Here is a 15,435-nt window from a genome sequence, read left to right as displayed (position 1 = left end):
CACAACCCAGGCTCCACCCGACCTCTCTCAGCTTCCACCTGCCACAGGCCACAGAGGAGCCTGGGACAGGAGCAGAGGGCCGGGGTTCCGGTGACATCTGGAACATTCATGATAGTCAGTGCAAAGCATTCCTGGGAGGGTCCGTGGTCACCTCTGTCCCAGGGTGGCTTGGCTCCAGCAGCCCTTCATTCCTTCTGTCCATCCTTCCTTCGGCCTGCACCTCCTCCCAGCATGTGGCACTCCCACGTCCTAAGCCTGTGTCACTTTCTTTCCATGGATTCTTTGACCGTCTTCCTCTTCTCACTGACTTAGCATCTAGGAGGTTCTTGGTGGAGGAAGGTAACTGGTAAGAAATGACATACTGAGGCCAGGCGTGGTGGCGCACCCCTGTAATCCGAGCACTTTGGGAGACCAAGGCGGGTGGATCGCTTGAGTCCAGAAGTGCAAGACCAGCAACATAGTGAGGAAAAAAAAAAAGGAAGGAAGGAAGGAAGGAAGGAAGGAAGGAAGGAAGGAAGGAAGGAAGGAAGGAAGGAAGGAAGGAAGGAAGGACGGACTAAGAAACTAGCAGAGTCTTCTGGCTGTCTGGATGTAGGGTCCAGCCCTACCGGGCTTAGCGGGTATTCTCCCCATGTGCGGAGACGAGAGATCGTAAGCAATAAAGACACATGGCCGGGCGCGGTGGCTCAAGCCTGTAATCCCAGCACTTTGGGAGGCCGAGACGGGTGGATCACGAGGTCAGGAGATCGAGACCATCTTGGCTAACACAGTGAAACCCCATCTCTACTAAAAAAAAAAATACAAAAACTAGCCGGGCGAGGTGGCGGGCTCCTGTAGTCCCAGCTACTCGGGAGGCTGAGGCAGGAGAATGGCGTAAACCCGGGAGGCGGAGCTTGCAGTGAGCTGAGATCCAGCCACTGCAGTCCAGCCTGGGAGACAGAGCGAGACTCCATCTCAAAAAAAAAATAAAGAAAGAAAGAAAGAAATAAAGACACAAGACAAAGAGATAAAGAGAAAATAGCTGGGCCTGGGGAACCACTACCACCAAGACGTGGAGACCAGTAGTGGCCCCGAATGGCTGGGCACACTCATGTTTATTGCATACAAGACAAGGGGGGCAGGGTAAAGAGGGTAAATCTTCTAAGTGATTGACAAGGTGAAGCGAGTCACGTGATCACAGGACAGGGGGCCCTTCCCTTTTAGGCAGCCGAAGCAGAGACAGAAGGCAGCATACACCGGCGTTTTCTTCTATGCACTTATAAGAAAGATCAAAGACTTTAAGACTTTCACTATTTCTTCTACCGTTATCTACTACGAACTTCAAAGAGGAACCAGGAGTACGGGAGGAACGTGAAAGTGGACAAGGAGCGTGACCCACTGAAGCACAGCGCCACGGGGAGGGGTTTAGGCCTCCGGATGATGCGGGCAGGCCTGGATAATATCCAGCCTCCTACAAGAAGCTGGTGGAGCAGAGTGTTCCCTGACTCCTCCAAGGAAAGGAGACTCCCTTTTGAGGTCTGCTAAGTAACAGGTGTCTTCCCAGACACTGGCATTACCACTTGACTAAGGAGCCCTCAGATGGCCCTTATGCGGGCATGACAGAGGGCTCACCTCTTGCCTTCTAGGTCACTTCTCCCAATGTCCCTTCAGCACCTGACCCTCTACCCACCGGTTATTCCTAGGTTATATTTTTAATGCAACAAAGAGTAATATTAAAAGCTAATGATTAATAATGTTTATAATAACGATTGATAACTGTCCATGATCATCTCTATATCTAATTTGTATTTTGACTATTCGGTTTTCTTTATTATACTGAAACAGTTTGTGCCTTCAGTCTCTGGCCTCGGCACCTAGGTAATCCTTCGCCCACATCTGGGGACAGTCCTCATGTGTTCCTCAGCTTAGCCTCGAGGGTCCTGGGCTGGCCACCTCACCACCTCCATGCTGTGTCTCTAGATCCAGACTCCACAGGAAGGGCTTGGGAGGCCTAGCACAAAAGGTGCTTGGTGTGACAAACATCCCTCCGTTCCCTGGACTGCAGCTCAGCAAAAGGTCCAGGCGGTGCTTTGCCTATTCACTGTCCCCTTTGAGATGAGCCCACAGGGCCTTGTGGGGGGCGAGTATGAAGCTGGACGCCTGGAGCCTGAGACCAACTGTCCCTCCCTGTGTCCTGGAGGAGGGGCCCCATCCCAAGAAGACCCCCAGGAGCCTGGCCTGTGGCTGCAGATGTGGGGAGGGGAGAGTCTGTGGGCTGAGTGGGAGCCATAGGTAGGGGACATTGAGCACCATGGCTGAGGGGCCTAGTCAGTGGGAACCTGGACATTGTGCCCTAGTCAGCGGAGGCCTTGTCAACGGGACCTGGACATTGTGGCCTGCTCAGCGGGGGCCTGGTCAGTGGGGACCTAGACATTGTGGCCTGCTCAGTGGGGGCCTGGTCAGTGGGACCTAAACACTGTGTCCTAGTCAGTGGGGAACCCGGTCAGCGGAGGCCTTTTGAACAGGGACACATTGGGGATATAGTCAGAAAACACCTAGTGAATGGGGGTGTTGTCAGCGGGGGTCTGCTCAGTGAGGATCTGGTCTGTGGGAGGCCTGGTCAGCTGTGGCCTGGTCAGCTGTGGCCTGGTCACGGGTCCTCGAGTTCAGGACCTAGTCACTTGGCACCTCATCAGTGGGGACCTGGTCAGTGGGATCCTGGTCAGCGGGAGCTGGGTCAGTGTGAGCTGATTATTGGGGCTCTGGTCTGTGGGGACCTAGTCAGGGGAAACCTGGTCACTGGGGCCTGTTCAATAGAAACATGGTCGGTGGAAGCCTAGCAGTGGGGGCCTGGTCATTGGGCTCTCGGCTAGTGGGGCCTAGTCAGTAAAGGTCTGTTCAGTAAGGACTTGGTCAGTTGGAATTTTGTTAGTTGGGGCCCAGTCAGTGGGGACCTGGGCAGCCAGGGCCTGGTCAGTGGGACTTGGTCTGCAGGGACCTGGTCACTGGAGTCCTGGGTAGTGGGGTCTAGTCAGTAAAGGTCTGGTCATTAAGGACCTGGTCAGTTGAAACCTTGTCACTTTGGGCCCAGTCAGTGGGACCTGATCTGAGAGGGTCTTGTCAGTTGGACCCAGTCAGAGGGAGTCTCATGAGTGCGGCCTGGCTAGTGAGGCCTGGTCAGTGGAGGTTTGGTCAGTGGGGTCCTGGTAAGTTGGGGCCTCATCAATGGGGACCTGGTCAGTGGGGACTTGTCAATGGGACCTGGTCAGGGGGCCCTTGTTAGAAGGAGCCTGGTCAGTGGGGCCTAGGTAGTGAAACCTGGCCACTAGGGGCCTGGAGAGCTGGGGCCTGCTCAGTGGGACCTGGTCAGTGTGGATGTGGTTAGTGGGGCCTCATCAACTGGGGCCTGGCCAGTGGGACCTGGTTAATGGCATCTTGGTCACTGAGGTCCTGGTTTGTGGGGTCTAGTCAGTAAGGTTCTATTCAGAGAGACTTGGTCAGTAGGGGCCTGGTTGTTGAGGCCCTGGAGAGTGGGGCCTATTCGGTAAAGGCCTGGGTCACTGGGGTCCTGGTTAGTGAGGCCTATTCAGTAAAAGTCTAGGTCACTAGGGTCCTAGGTAGTGGGGCCTGGTCAGTAAATGTCTGGTCACTGAGGACCTGGTCAGTCAGAACCTTGTCAGTTATGGACCTGGCCAGTCAGAATCTTGTCAGTTAAGGACCTGGCCAGTCAGAACCTTGTCAGTTAGGACCCAGTCAGTGGGCACCTCATCAGTGGGGGCCTCATCAATTGGGCCCAGTCAGTGGGGGACCTGGACAGTGGAGACCTCATCAGTGGGTCCTGGATAGTGAGGCCTGGTCACTGGAAGTCTGGTCAGTGGGGGCCTAGTCACTGGGATCCTGGTTAGTGGGGTCCGGTCATTAAAGATCTGTTCAGTAAGGACCTGGTCAGTCAGAACCTCATCAGCTGGGGCCTGGTCAGTGGGGGACTGCTGAGTGGGGGCCTTGTCAGTTAAGCCTGGTCAGTGGAGGTCTGGTCAGTGGTGTCCTAGTTAGTTGGGGCCTTGTCAGCTGGGGGCTAGTCAGTGGGGACCTGGTCAAGATGTGCTTGTCAGTGGGAGCCTGGTCAGTGGGGCCTACTTAGCGAAACCTGGCCACTGGGGGCCTGGAGAGATGGGGCCTGGTCAGTGGGGAACTGGTCAGTGGGGGGTCTGGTCACTGGATTCCTGGGTAGCGGGGCCTGGTCAGTAAAGGTCTGGTCATTGAGGACCTGGTCAGTCAGAACCTTGTCAGTTAAGGACCTGGTCAGTTGGAACCTTGTCAGTTGGTCCCAGTCAGTGGGGGCCTGGTCAGTAGGGACATAGTCTGTAGGGACATGGTTAGTGGGGAGCTGGTCAGTGGGGGCCTGGTCTGTGGGGGCCTTGTCAGTTGGGTCCAGTCAATGGGGGCCTGGTCAGTAGGGACGTGGTTAGTGGGGACCTGGTCTGTGGGGGCCTTGTGAGTTGGACCCAGTCAGTGGGATTCCTGGGTAGTGAGGCTTAGTCAGTAAAGGTCTGGTCATTAAGGACCTGGCCAGTCAGAACCTCATCAACTAAGGACCTGGCCAGTCAGAACCTCATCAACTAAGGACCTGGCCAGTCAGAACCTCATCAACTAAGGACCTGGCCAGTCAGAACCTCGTCAACTAAGGACCTGGCCAGTCAGAACCTTGTCAGTTAAGGACCTGGCCAGTCAGAACCTTGTCAGTTAAGGACCTGGTCAGTTGGGCCCAGTCAGTGAGGGTCTGGTCAGTGGAGGCCTAAGCCATCAGTGGGTCCTGGATAGTGAGGCCTGGTCACTGGGGTCCTGGGTAGTGGGGTCTGGTCTATGAAAGTCTCATTGATGAGGCCTAGTTAGTGGGGTCCAGGTGGTGAGGGCCTCATCGGGGAACTTAGTCACTGAGTCAGTGAGGGCTTGGTGAATGGGAGCCTAGTCAGTGGGGCCTTGTATCTGGTGAGTGTGAACCTGGTCTTCAGGGGCCTGGTCGGCAGGTGACTGATCAGTAGGAACCTGGTCAGTGCAACCCTGGCCAGTGGCTGCCTGATCATTGGACCTAATCCATGGAGCCTGGCAGAGGTGGGGGAGGGGTGGGGAGCGGCTGTCAGTGGGGCCTGGGCAGTGACATCCTGGTCAGCAGGCTCCTAGTCAGGAGGAGCCCAGTCAGTAAGGCCTGGTCATCGGGGGCCTGGTCAATGAAAACTTAGTCAGCAGTGTTGGTCAGTGTGGCCTGGATACTGGGGATTGGTCAGTGGGAGACCAGATCGGTGGAGACCTGGTCATCGGGTCCCATTCAGTGAGGGCCAGGCCACGGAAGGCCCAGTGGATGGGGCCCTGGTCAGGAGGGGCCTGGTCAGTTGGACCCGGTCATCCCAGGACTGGTCCTCAGGGGCCACTCTGACTTCACCAGGCTCCCCTGACCGTGCCAGTCCCTGGACCGCAGCCAACTATGTCCTTTGTGTCTCTCCCAGCACAGGCTCAGGACATGGGGATGCCCGATGCTGGGAGGAGGCTCAGACAGCAGGAAGGAGAGAAGGAAGGAAGGAACTTCCACAGTACCGATGCCTACGAAATTACAACACGTGGTGCTGTTTCTACTCCATTGCCGTGTTCGCTCTTTATTTCCCACGTAATTCTCTATTCAACTGGCCTCAGTTGAGCACAAAACCATCCTTGTACCACCACGAATAGCTGGCCATGGCTCTTTGACAGGTGTTTTTATTCTGCCGTAGAAATTATCCTTGAATCGGAAAAAAAATCCCCAACCCAGCGTCCAGTCACTCAACACTCTCATCTTTGTGAAGAGCTGGTTCCGAATTCTGGGTCGCTTTTTGGAAAAAATATCTGTTGTGGTAAAACGTGCTACATCTGTGATCTCAAGTCTCTACAGGAATTGGATAGAGATGGTGAATTTCAGTCAGAACGCGCAAAGAACTTGTGTTCCGTGCTCCTGAAAGCCATCAGCCCCGTACCTCCATCTTCCCTCCTCCCACAAGTCGCCTGCTCCCCGTGACACTGGTAAGAGCTCCCTGTGAACGTGGAGGATGTCTGGGAAGTTGGCCCCGTGCCCCTGGGACTGGCACTAACAGGTCCACGACGGGGTCCAGGTCCTGCCTGGGCCAATCCGGAAGAGCTTGCCAATGGCGTCACAGGCACCTCGGGGAAGGGGATGGCTTGGTTCAGGACCACCCAGAGGCCCGCTGGGCCCACTCCAAGGCCTGGCTGAGGTCACAGAAGGGCTGGCCACCTGCTGATGCTCCTTGAAGCTCCTCACCTCCTGGCCATGGGCTCCATGCCCTTTGGCTGAGCAGCAGCGCTGTGGTCCACCTTCCTGGGGAAGCATCTCCAGCCATCCATCTTGCTCTCCACCTCCTGCAGGTAGAGGGCAGTGGTGCGGGTAGGGCTCAGGGTCAGGAAGGAGCTGACACCCACCACGCCACCCTTCTCAGCCTTCCTCTTGCCCTGTTTCCAGGCCTCCTCGCAGTGCTGCTGGGGCACGTCAGGAAGTGCTGGAGGACATGGCACTGCGCCAGCACCAGGTGGCCGGCCGTGTGGCTCATCCCGCAGATCAGGCTCTTCCTGTGCATGGAGATGGAGTCCTCCTGGAGGCAGCCTATGGCCCAGTTCTCAAGCAGGTGGAGCATGGAGACGACTGGGAATTTCACTAGACATGCATCTAGCCAGTCCAAGGGCTTGTCGACCATGCACCAGCTTGGAGGAGAGGTAGCTCTTTATGCCCTTGAACTTGTTCTACTGAGTGGTGTCGCCGGTGGTGCACGGGCAGGGGTAGGGCTTCTCCTGCCACTTGGGGCCATAGAGCCACAGCACCCACAGCACCATGCACACAGCGTGTCCCTATCCTTCACAGAGCCTAATGCCTCGCCAAGCACAAAGGCCTCCCTTCCCAGCTTGAAAAGGCAGAGTAGTGGTTGAGGTTGTGGCTCACAGTGACCGAGCTCCTGCCCACGTGGGGACACAGGGAGCTGTCGAGTTCCAGGGATGCACCTCTGCCCAGTGCACCTGGCTCGTCTACTATCATGGAGCTGCCATCCCACTTGTCATCCCCATCATCATCACTGCCCTGGCTGGCCTAGTTGCCACCAAGGAGCTGCTGAGGCCACAGCTGCAGGACACCCCTACCGCCTGGAAAGCCTGCACCAGCTGCTGGAAGGCACTCTGTGGTGGCATCTGCTGTGGCTGCACTAGCAGCTGGAAAGCGCCAAGAGGCAACTTCAAGGAGGCCGGCAGTGCACCAGGCAGGGACTCAAAGCCTCTGAGTGGTGCGATGGCCATGGCACAGTGGGTCAAGGCACAGGGGCAGTCATGGTGTGCTGGGCCAGTCCAGGGGTGCAGACCACTTGCACCGCAGATATAAGGCCAGGGTTGCTGCGGCCATGAGCCCCTGCGAGTCAGCCCTTGATGTCCTGCTCGCTATACGGGCTCAGTACTTCATGTTCTCGTAGATCACTCTCAAATTCTCCGCCATCAAGTGGTACAGCAACTGAATCCACAGTGCCATGTGTCCCCTGCGTGGTCATCCTGGCCACTGTGGAGGCACGTGACACCTCTAGCTCCGCTCCCCTCCCAGGGCTCAGGTTGAGGCCAGGCCCCTCTGGTCCTGGGAACTATGCCTTGAGGGCGGGGCTCTGTCCCGTAGGTTGAGTCAGAGGCCGCAAGGCATGCTACTGATGGCTGGGGCTGCAGGGGTGCCACACTCACCCCTCTGGGGAAGTCTTAGAGTGAACAGCGTTCTTATTGAAGGTGACTTCCCAAGGCCCAAGAGCCATATAGGGCTGTGGAGCAGCTAGCCAGGTGCTGCCCTAACTCCTTCCACACCAGGCTGGTCACTGCCCGCCCAGAGGAGTCAGATGCAGGTGCCATTGTGTAGAGAAATGTCTCTGGACCTGCCTCTTGGTTATCACAGGGCACAGTAGTTTCTGGTATCAGGGCCCTGATTAAGCTGTTGAGCCTATCCGGGGCAGATGTGGAAGTGACAGGAGCTCAGCATCCCTGTTCAAGGTCATACCACAGGAACCACAAGCCCCCAACGCCATCCGGCTCCATTGGAAGCTTTGGCATGGAATTCTACCAGAGGTACCGCCAGTTAACCCAAGGTCTGTCCTGAGCTGGGGATGGCATGGCCACACCCTGAGCCCTGGAGGTTCCCAGAGAGCAACCTTCTGCCCTGGGCACTGCAGAAGCCCCCTTTACATGTCACTGGGCCTCGGCCTCGGGGACAGCCTGGCCAGGCCAGGGTAGGGGGGGATCAGGCTCCCATTCCAGAGGAGTCGCCTGCATGGGCTGCTGGTGCTGGGCTGGTGGGCCAGGGAAGGTCACCCCATCCCCGTTGCAGACAGGCTCAATGCCGGGAAATACCCAAAGAGCCCTGGGTGCTGGGGTCCCTCCCTCAGGTTTGGCTGAAGAGAATGCAGACGAAACCAGCTTCTCCACCAAGCCCATCAGATGTCCTCGCAGGGCCGGGTTCTGCACATTTGGGTCTCTGGAGTCCTTGGGGTCCCTCTGTCCTCCACTCTAGCCTGACACTGAGGACACCCTTGCAGGTTGCAGATCCCAGTGCAAGGGGTGTGTGCAGCCGCCTGGGTATCCCCCATGGGACAGGTAACACAGGGTTCAGGCTGGCTCGGGGCTTCCTGCCTCACGTCCTCATCCCAGGGCTGGGCGGTCTGGGATGCAGCCCTGATTCGGAGCTCGGGTGGGAAGAAGCTCTCACTGTCACCTGGCCCTCTTGCCACCTCACACGGGGGCCTGTCTCCACAGTGGGTGAGACGGCCCTGGACAGCCGCTCTCTGGGGTCGTCCACTCCATGCCAGGACTGGACCATTCCCACGCCTGGCTGAACTCTTGGTTCTGGCCCTGGGCCAGGGCTCCTGCCCGTGTCCTCTCCCCAAATCCTCTGGGCCAGAAACACTGATTCTCCTGTTCACTTGGCATCCCTGAAGGGGCACTCTGGAGTGAGGGGACCCTGATCCTCCTGGCATCTGTTGATGCTCACAGGCAGGGCAGGGAGCTGGCACAGACCGGAGACAGTGTAAAAGGTGCAGGGGGCACCCCTGCCTGTCTTGAGCAGCATGTCCAGTACATGGGCACTCAGCACATCCCCTTAAAATCGGCAGGTCTGTTTGTAGAAGTTTCTCTGTAGAGGAGGAAGAGGTCTGGGAGGTAGGTCCAGGTAGTGGGGTTGCAGGGACCCAGGCCCCCTCTACTATCGACTGCCCCAGAGGGTGACTCAGAAGGAGAACTGATGCTGGAGCCTCCCTAGGGGTGGCAGGTCCCAGTGTCTCCTCATAGTTCCCTCATGCAGACCCGAAATTGCGTGAGAACTGCATCGTCCTCCAGGGCCCAGGCCTGGGAGAACGGCTCCTGAACCAATCCTTATAGGCTGGACTGGGACAGGTTCACCAGGTACTGTAAATGCAGGAAGGCAGCATGGAAGGGGTGGGTGCCCACACCCAGTTTCCCCCACAGCTACCTCCCACTGGGAGGTACTGGGTCCTTTTGCAGCCACCCCTGGCTTCCAGCTGTTCACAGGAGGCCATGGCCAGGGGGAGGCCTGGGTGGGGAGGTGCCCACCACACTCCTGCCTTTGATCTGGGTCTTGTCAAGGTAGGCTCCATGTCTGGGAGGACTCTGTGTCCTGCTCAGCGCAACAGGCCCAGCCTGGCCCTCCAGACTGAAGCAGAGGGTCGTGGGAACAGTGTGAGGGTGCTGTCCTTGGGCCAGTCCGGGTCTGTGCTGGGGAGCGGGGCTGGAGATCTTCCTGACATGTTCCTGGAACGGAGTCACCGTGAGGATGAACAGGATGACCGTCTGCCCGGTCAGCACAGAATGGGCACCCAGTGAGCACTCGAGGATGACCCTCCTCGGGCAGCTGCCACCCACCCAGTAGCGACTGTCCCCGAGTCAGCAGGGAGGGAAGAGAGCATGTCACACTCTCCTGAGTCTGACCAAGCAGCTGTGCAGAGATGTACATCTCACCTAGAAAAGCGTCCTGTGAGCAGACCCACTCACACTGTGTCTCCAACTGCTCTACGACACAGAGTCGGGCGGGTACCTGGGCACTGGGTAATGGTGACATTGTGGGCTCATGGCACCCATCACAATGGGGCCCTGCACGGGTCAGCAGGACCCAGAGATGGCGTCCTCTGCCCCCTGAACTGTCGACATGTGTGCGTGCAATGCGTCTGTGCACTTGAGGGCAGGTGGATATGGCCGGGCACGTGTGTGCGTGTGTCTCTCCTCCAGCCGGCCCTGGCTTCCCCAATCACATGTGCCCCCATGTCCTCATCACTGTCACCCCAGGGTCTGTGATCAGCATCAGAGCATCCACGGGTGCGCCCCAGCCTCTGCCTTCAGGCAGGGTGGTCCTGGGGATGCAGGCAGGGCAGGGCAGTGGGTGAAACCTCCTCCCTTGCAGGGGACTCAGTATGTACAGTGCTAAATCTGCATAGCAGGGCCATATTCAATGCACTTCTCCTCCTCCCAGTAGCTCTCTGGGATGCAGTTGATTTCATCTTCCCTACAAATGGAAGAAAGGAGGCTTCTAGGATAAACCCCCTGCCTGAGGTCACCCAGCAGCCAGATGACCTGGTCCTTACTGACTAGGTCCCAACTAACCAGGCTCCCACTGGCCAGGCCCCCACTCACCAGGTCCCCACTCACTAGGTCCTGTTGACTAAGCCAGATTGATCGTGTTCTGCTGACCAAGCCCTGCAGACTGGGTCCCACTGATCAGGCCCCGCAGTGACCAAGCCACCACTGACCTGGTCCCCCGTGACCATCTACCCACAGACCAGGGCTCATCTTAAGTTAACCCATCTAAGAAAATGGATTTGGCCCCAGACCAAACCCATTTTCTTAAGTTCCATGGGGCTCACTAGGGTATAAAGCCAAGTGGGGACAGGCTAAGCTTCAGAATCTGGATGTTTTCAACATTTCCAAGTATTTCCACATTCTTCACAGTGATTTTACCAATGTATCTCCCACCACTGAGGGTTTCTACCTCCAAAACTGTTGCTGTTGCCAGACTTTTTTCACTTACCTTGGGTGTTGGGTTTGAAATCCCTCCCAGTGGCTTCTTGTTCCTCATGACTGGTGACGTTGGGTGCCCTTGGATTTTAATTCTGTGCCACCTGGGTCCCCCCTAACTCCCACCCCCCACCCCCACTTGCGCTCTCTGCTTCATAAGGCGATATTCTTGCCCGGTCAACTCCGAGTGATCACAGGTTCAGGGGTGTCCCCAAAATGAGTTGCTTAGTGTTTGATGAATGAATGATGACACTGAGACCAGGAGTGAGAGGAGGCAGACAGGGCCCATGTGGACAGAAAGGGTTTATCCCAAGTCCAGACATGACCAACAGAGATAAAAGGGGGGAAATTGGGAGTAATCTGTGAGAGGAGTGAGCCTGAATTTGAAAGATGGAGAGGATTGGACATGGAGGAGGAGAGGGAGGAAGGGAGAACAAAGGAAACAAGCAGTTGTTGACCAAAATATGTTGTGATTCTATGCACATGATCAAAACATGATCATGTCATCATGTACATTTCTTAAATTCAAATGGACAAAGTACACGTAATTTTCACCATTCCTGCCATGAGGCACAACTAAAACCCTGGGCCAGACATCATACATAAAAACATGAGACTCTGAATATGATTCAGCCTTTAAAAACAAGAAAGCTGTGTTTACAACGTGGATGAACTTGGAAGACGTTCAGTGAAATAAGTCAGGCACAGAAAGACAAATACTTCCTGTCTCACTTGTGGAATCTAAAAAGCTGAACTCCCATGTAGAATAGTGGCTCTAGGGGCTGAGGGAGGGAGGAGGAACTGAACAGATGTTGGTTAAAGGGCGCAAGAGGAATTGTTCAACATGGTGACTCTAGTCAATGTATTCTTGAAAAATGCCGAGTAGGCTGGGCGCAGTGGCTCACACCTGTAATCCTAGCATGCTGGGAGACCGAGGGGGATCACTTGAGGCCAGGAGTTTGAGACCAGCCTGGGTGATATGACAGCTCATCTCTCTTTTTTTTTAATATAAAAAACTTAATTGCTGAGCAGATTTTAAGTGTTATCACAGAAAAAGATAAGCATGGATGTACGGTCACGGGTATGTCAAGGATATGTTAAATTAGCTTGATTTAGATATTTTACACTGTATACCTATGTCAAAACATGTTCTATGCATCATATTTATAATTTTGTCAATTAAAATTAATAAAAAGTGACTGGGAAATTGCATCATAACAGAAAAATACAAGACTCTGAATGGTGGAGAGAAGGCAGACAAGCTGGGGATTTCAGGACCCAAGGAATGACACAAAAGTGAATTCTTTGGTGTTTTGTTTTGTATTGTTTTTAGCCGCATACAGCCCAGACTTGGACCTGAAGAAGCTGGCAACCCACAAACGCCAACGGGCACAGTCAAAAAAAGCAAAAGAAAAAGCCCAAACAAAATCCTGTTCTCCCTAGCCGAACGACCAGGAGAGGGGGCAGCCCAGCAAGACAAAACACACTTAGACAATTACTGCTAACTAAGCCAGTCCTTGGCCATGGGTTCGTTTTACCGCCAACTCACTTTGGGGCTGGGCTGGTTCTCCACCTTCACAGGGTGCGTTTCTCAATCCAGACGCTGGGGGGCGCGAGTACCACACGAGCCCCGCGATGGTCATTCCCCGGACGCCGCGGAATGACCCTAGGAGGGGAGCTCCTAGGGACCCAGAGCCTCCCAGGGCCGTGCCTGCGGGTTTTCCAGAGGCCGCTGAAAACATTCAAGACCTGGAAGGAAAAAAAAAACTGTAAAATCACACACTTTGATATTTGACAACGTAAAAGCAAGGCTACGAAATCAAAATCAAACACTTGAAGGAAATGGCTACTTAGCTTAGACATGGTGTCACCGGAATTCACGGTTGGTTCCAGAATTCCCCCCACGGTGTCATCACGTTGGAAAGTTACTTGTGGGTTAGATGTTCTCTGTTGGCAAGACTGCCTGTACATGCACAAGAAGCATATGAGTTTAATGGGACCTCAATAATTTCAAAAGCAAAAAGATAACGATCCTTTCTACTTTTTTAACTTTTTTTATGTGCGTAACTGCGTCTTGCTCTGTTGCCCAGGCTGGAGCACAGTGGTGCAATCACAGCTCACTGCAGCCTCAAACTCCTGGACTCAAGCAATTCTCCCACTTCAGCCTCCCAAGTAGCTGGGAGGGTGCACACCACCAGGCCTGGCTAATTTACATTTTTTAGAGTCAGAGTCTCACTATGTTGCTAGGGCTGTTCTCGAACTCCTGGGTTCAAGTGATCCTCCTGCCTCAACCTTCCAAAGTGCTGAGATTATAGGTGTTAGCCACCGCACCCAGCTTCTTCTTGTTTTAAACACGAAGAAATACATTCAATGTGAGTGCCTTTTAATGTTTGATATTAAACAAGTCCCCCACGAGTGCAGGTACCCAGGGATGCGCCACACAGCCCTCTGTCCTCACCTACGCTGTTCCCTTTGGCCTCCATCACCTTTCCCTTCCCACATCAGCCAATTCACCTCCCATTCATCCTTCATATTTTAGCTCAGTGTTACCACCTCAGGGAACCCTTCCCTGGTCCCAAGGGACAAGATAGTTTGTCTTCACCTGGAATATCCTAAGTGCTCAATAACGAATAAATGAATTAGTGAATGAACACAGGTGCGTAAGCATGAAAGGTTTGTCCTTGTGAGGCCTTCCCATGCAACTCAAACTACATATGACCTCACTGCAAAAATATGAATACTGGCTCACAAAGTCATCCTGCAAAATCAGGCACATTCAACAAGAGCTCCTCTCTTCCTGCTGGCCCTCTGTGCCAGCGCTGTGCTGAGCCATGTCAGGGCAGCAGAGAAAGCTCAACCCAAAACCCTGCTCTTGAGAAGCTCCTCTCTGGGGATTGGAGCACAGAGCCAAACACAGACGTCCCTCTCCTGTGTGTTCAATGAAGGGAGGAAGGGAGGAGGGAGGCCGGGATAAATGGGTGGATGGGTGGATGGATGAAGGGATGGAGGGATGAATGAGTGGACAGATGGATGGATGAAGGAATGGAGGGATGGATGGATGAACGGGTAGATGGATGAATGGATGGAGGGAGGATGGATGGGTGGATGGATGAAGGGATGGATGGAGGGATGAATGGGTGGAGGATGGATGAATAAACGAATGGATGGAGGGATGGATGATGAATGGGTAGGTGGATGAATGGATGAACAGATGAAGGGAGGGATAGAGGGATAAATGAGTGACTGCAGGGGTGGATGGTTGGATGGATGAATGAAGGGATGGAGGAATAGGTTGATGAATGGGTAGATGGATGAAGGGACGAAAGGAGAGATGGAGGGATGAATGGGTGAATAGATGTTTAGGAATGGGCCAGAGCAAGGGCCCAGATATGGGGAGTAGTGACAGGAATATGTCCCATAGAAGGCGCTTGGACTTGGTATGGAGAGCAGGGTATGAGGAATCGTCTGTAGGAATAGGGACATTCCAAGCAGAGTAAACTGCAGAGGCAAAGGCCCTGCAGCTTGAGAAAATCTGGTTTCAGGATAAAGTAGGGAGTGGGAAATGGCTACAGAGGAGACTGGCAAGGACAACTGGAGCCAGGTTGTGAGGGACCCACCTACAACCCTTAACCACGAACTTTGCTCCAAGAGATACCTCGAAGTATTGGCTATTCTTAGTATCAGTATTAGGGTGGTTTGACACACTCAAGAGTTTATTGCATGTTAATAGCTTCCCCTTTTAATTTCAGTTTGGAAAACATGTTTTATAGTGTTCACAACACTACTACAGTGGTGCAATATTTAGTTTTTAAATCAAGATGCCTGTTCAAAACTGTTACGCAACGGCCCGCACCTGTAACCCCAGTGCTTTAGGAGGCCAAGGCAGGAGGATCCATTGAGACCAGGAGTTTGAGACCAGCCTGAGCAACATACGTAGTGAGACCCCATCTCTACAAAAAAAAGAAGAAAACATTTTTTTTAATGTTGGAACATGAAAAGATGTTCAACATGATTAGCCATCAGATAAATGCAAATCAAAACCAAAATGAGGCCAGGCATGGTGGCTCACACCTGTAATCCCAGCACTTTGGGAGGCCAAGGCAGGAGGATCACTTGAGGCCAGGAGTTTGAGACCAGCCTGACCAACACGGCAAAATCCCGTCTCTACTAAAAATACAAAACTTAGTGGGGAGTGGTGGCTCATGCCTGTAATCCCAGCTACCCAGAAAGGTGAGGCAGGAGAATCCCTTGAACCCAGGAGGCAGAGGTTGCAGTGAACTGAGATCGCGCCACTGCACTCCAGCCTGAACAACAAAGCGAGACTCTATCTCAAAAAAAAAAAAAAAAAAGAGAGAGAGAGAGAAGAAAGAGAGACTT

At 54.2% G+C, this 15,435-nt stretch overlaps 1 pseudogene; it reads left to right on the top strand.

Moving 5' to 3' along the window:
- Positions 1-2,125: 2,125 nt before the first annotated feature.
- LOC104661132 lies at positions 2,126-6,925 on the top strand (annotated as a pseudogene).
- Positions 6,926-15,435: the final 8,510 nt, after the last annotated feature.

The sequence above is a fragment of the Rhinopithecus roxellana genome, chromosome 8 (genome assembly GCF_007565055.1).
Source record: "Rhinopithecus roxellana isolate Shanxi Qingling chromosome 8, ASM756505v1, whole genome shotgun sequence".
Taxonomy (NCBI): domain Eukaryota; kingdom Metazoa; phylum Chordata; class Mammalia; order Primates; family Cercopithecidae; genus Rhinopithecus; species Rhinopithecus roxellana.
The sequence above is the reverse complement of the archived record's forward strand: the minus strand, read 5'-3'. Positions and strand labels throughout refer to the sequence as shown.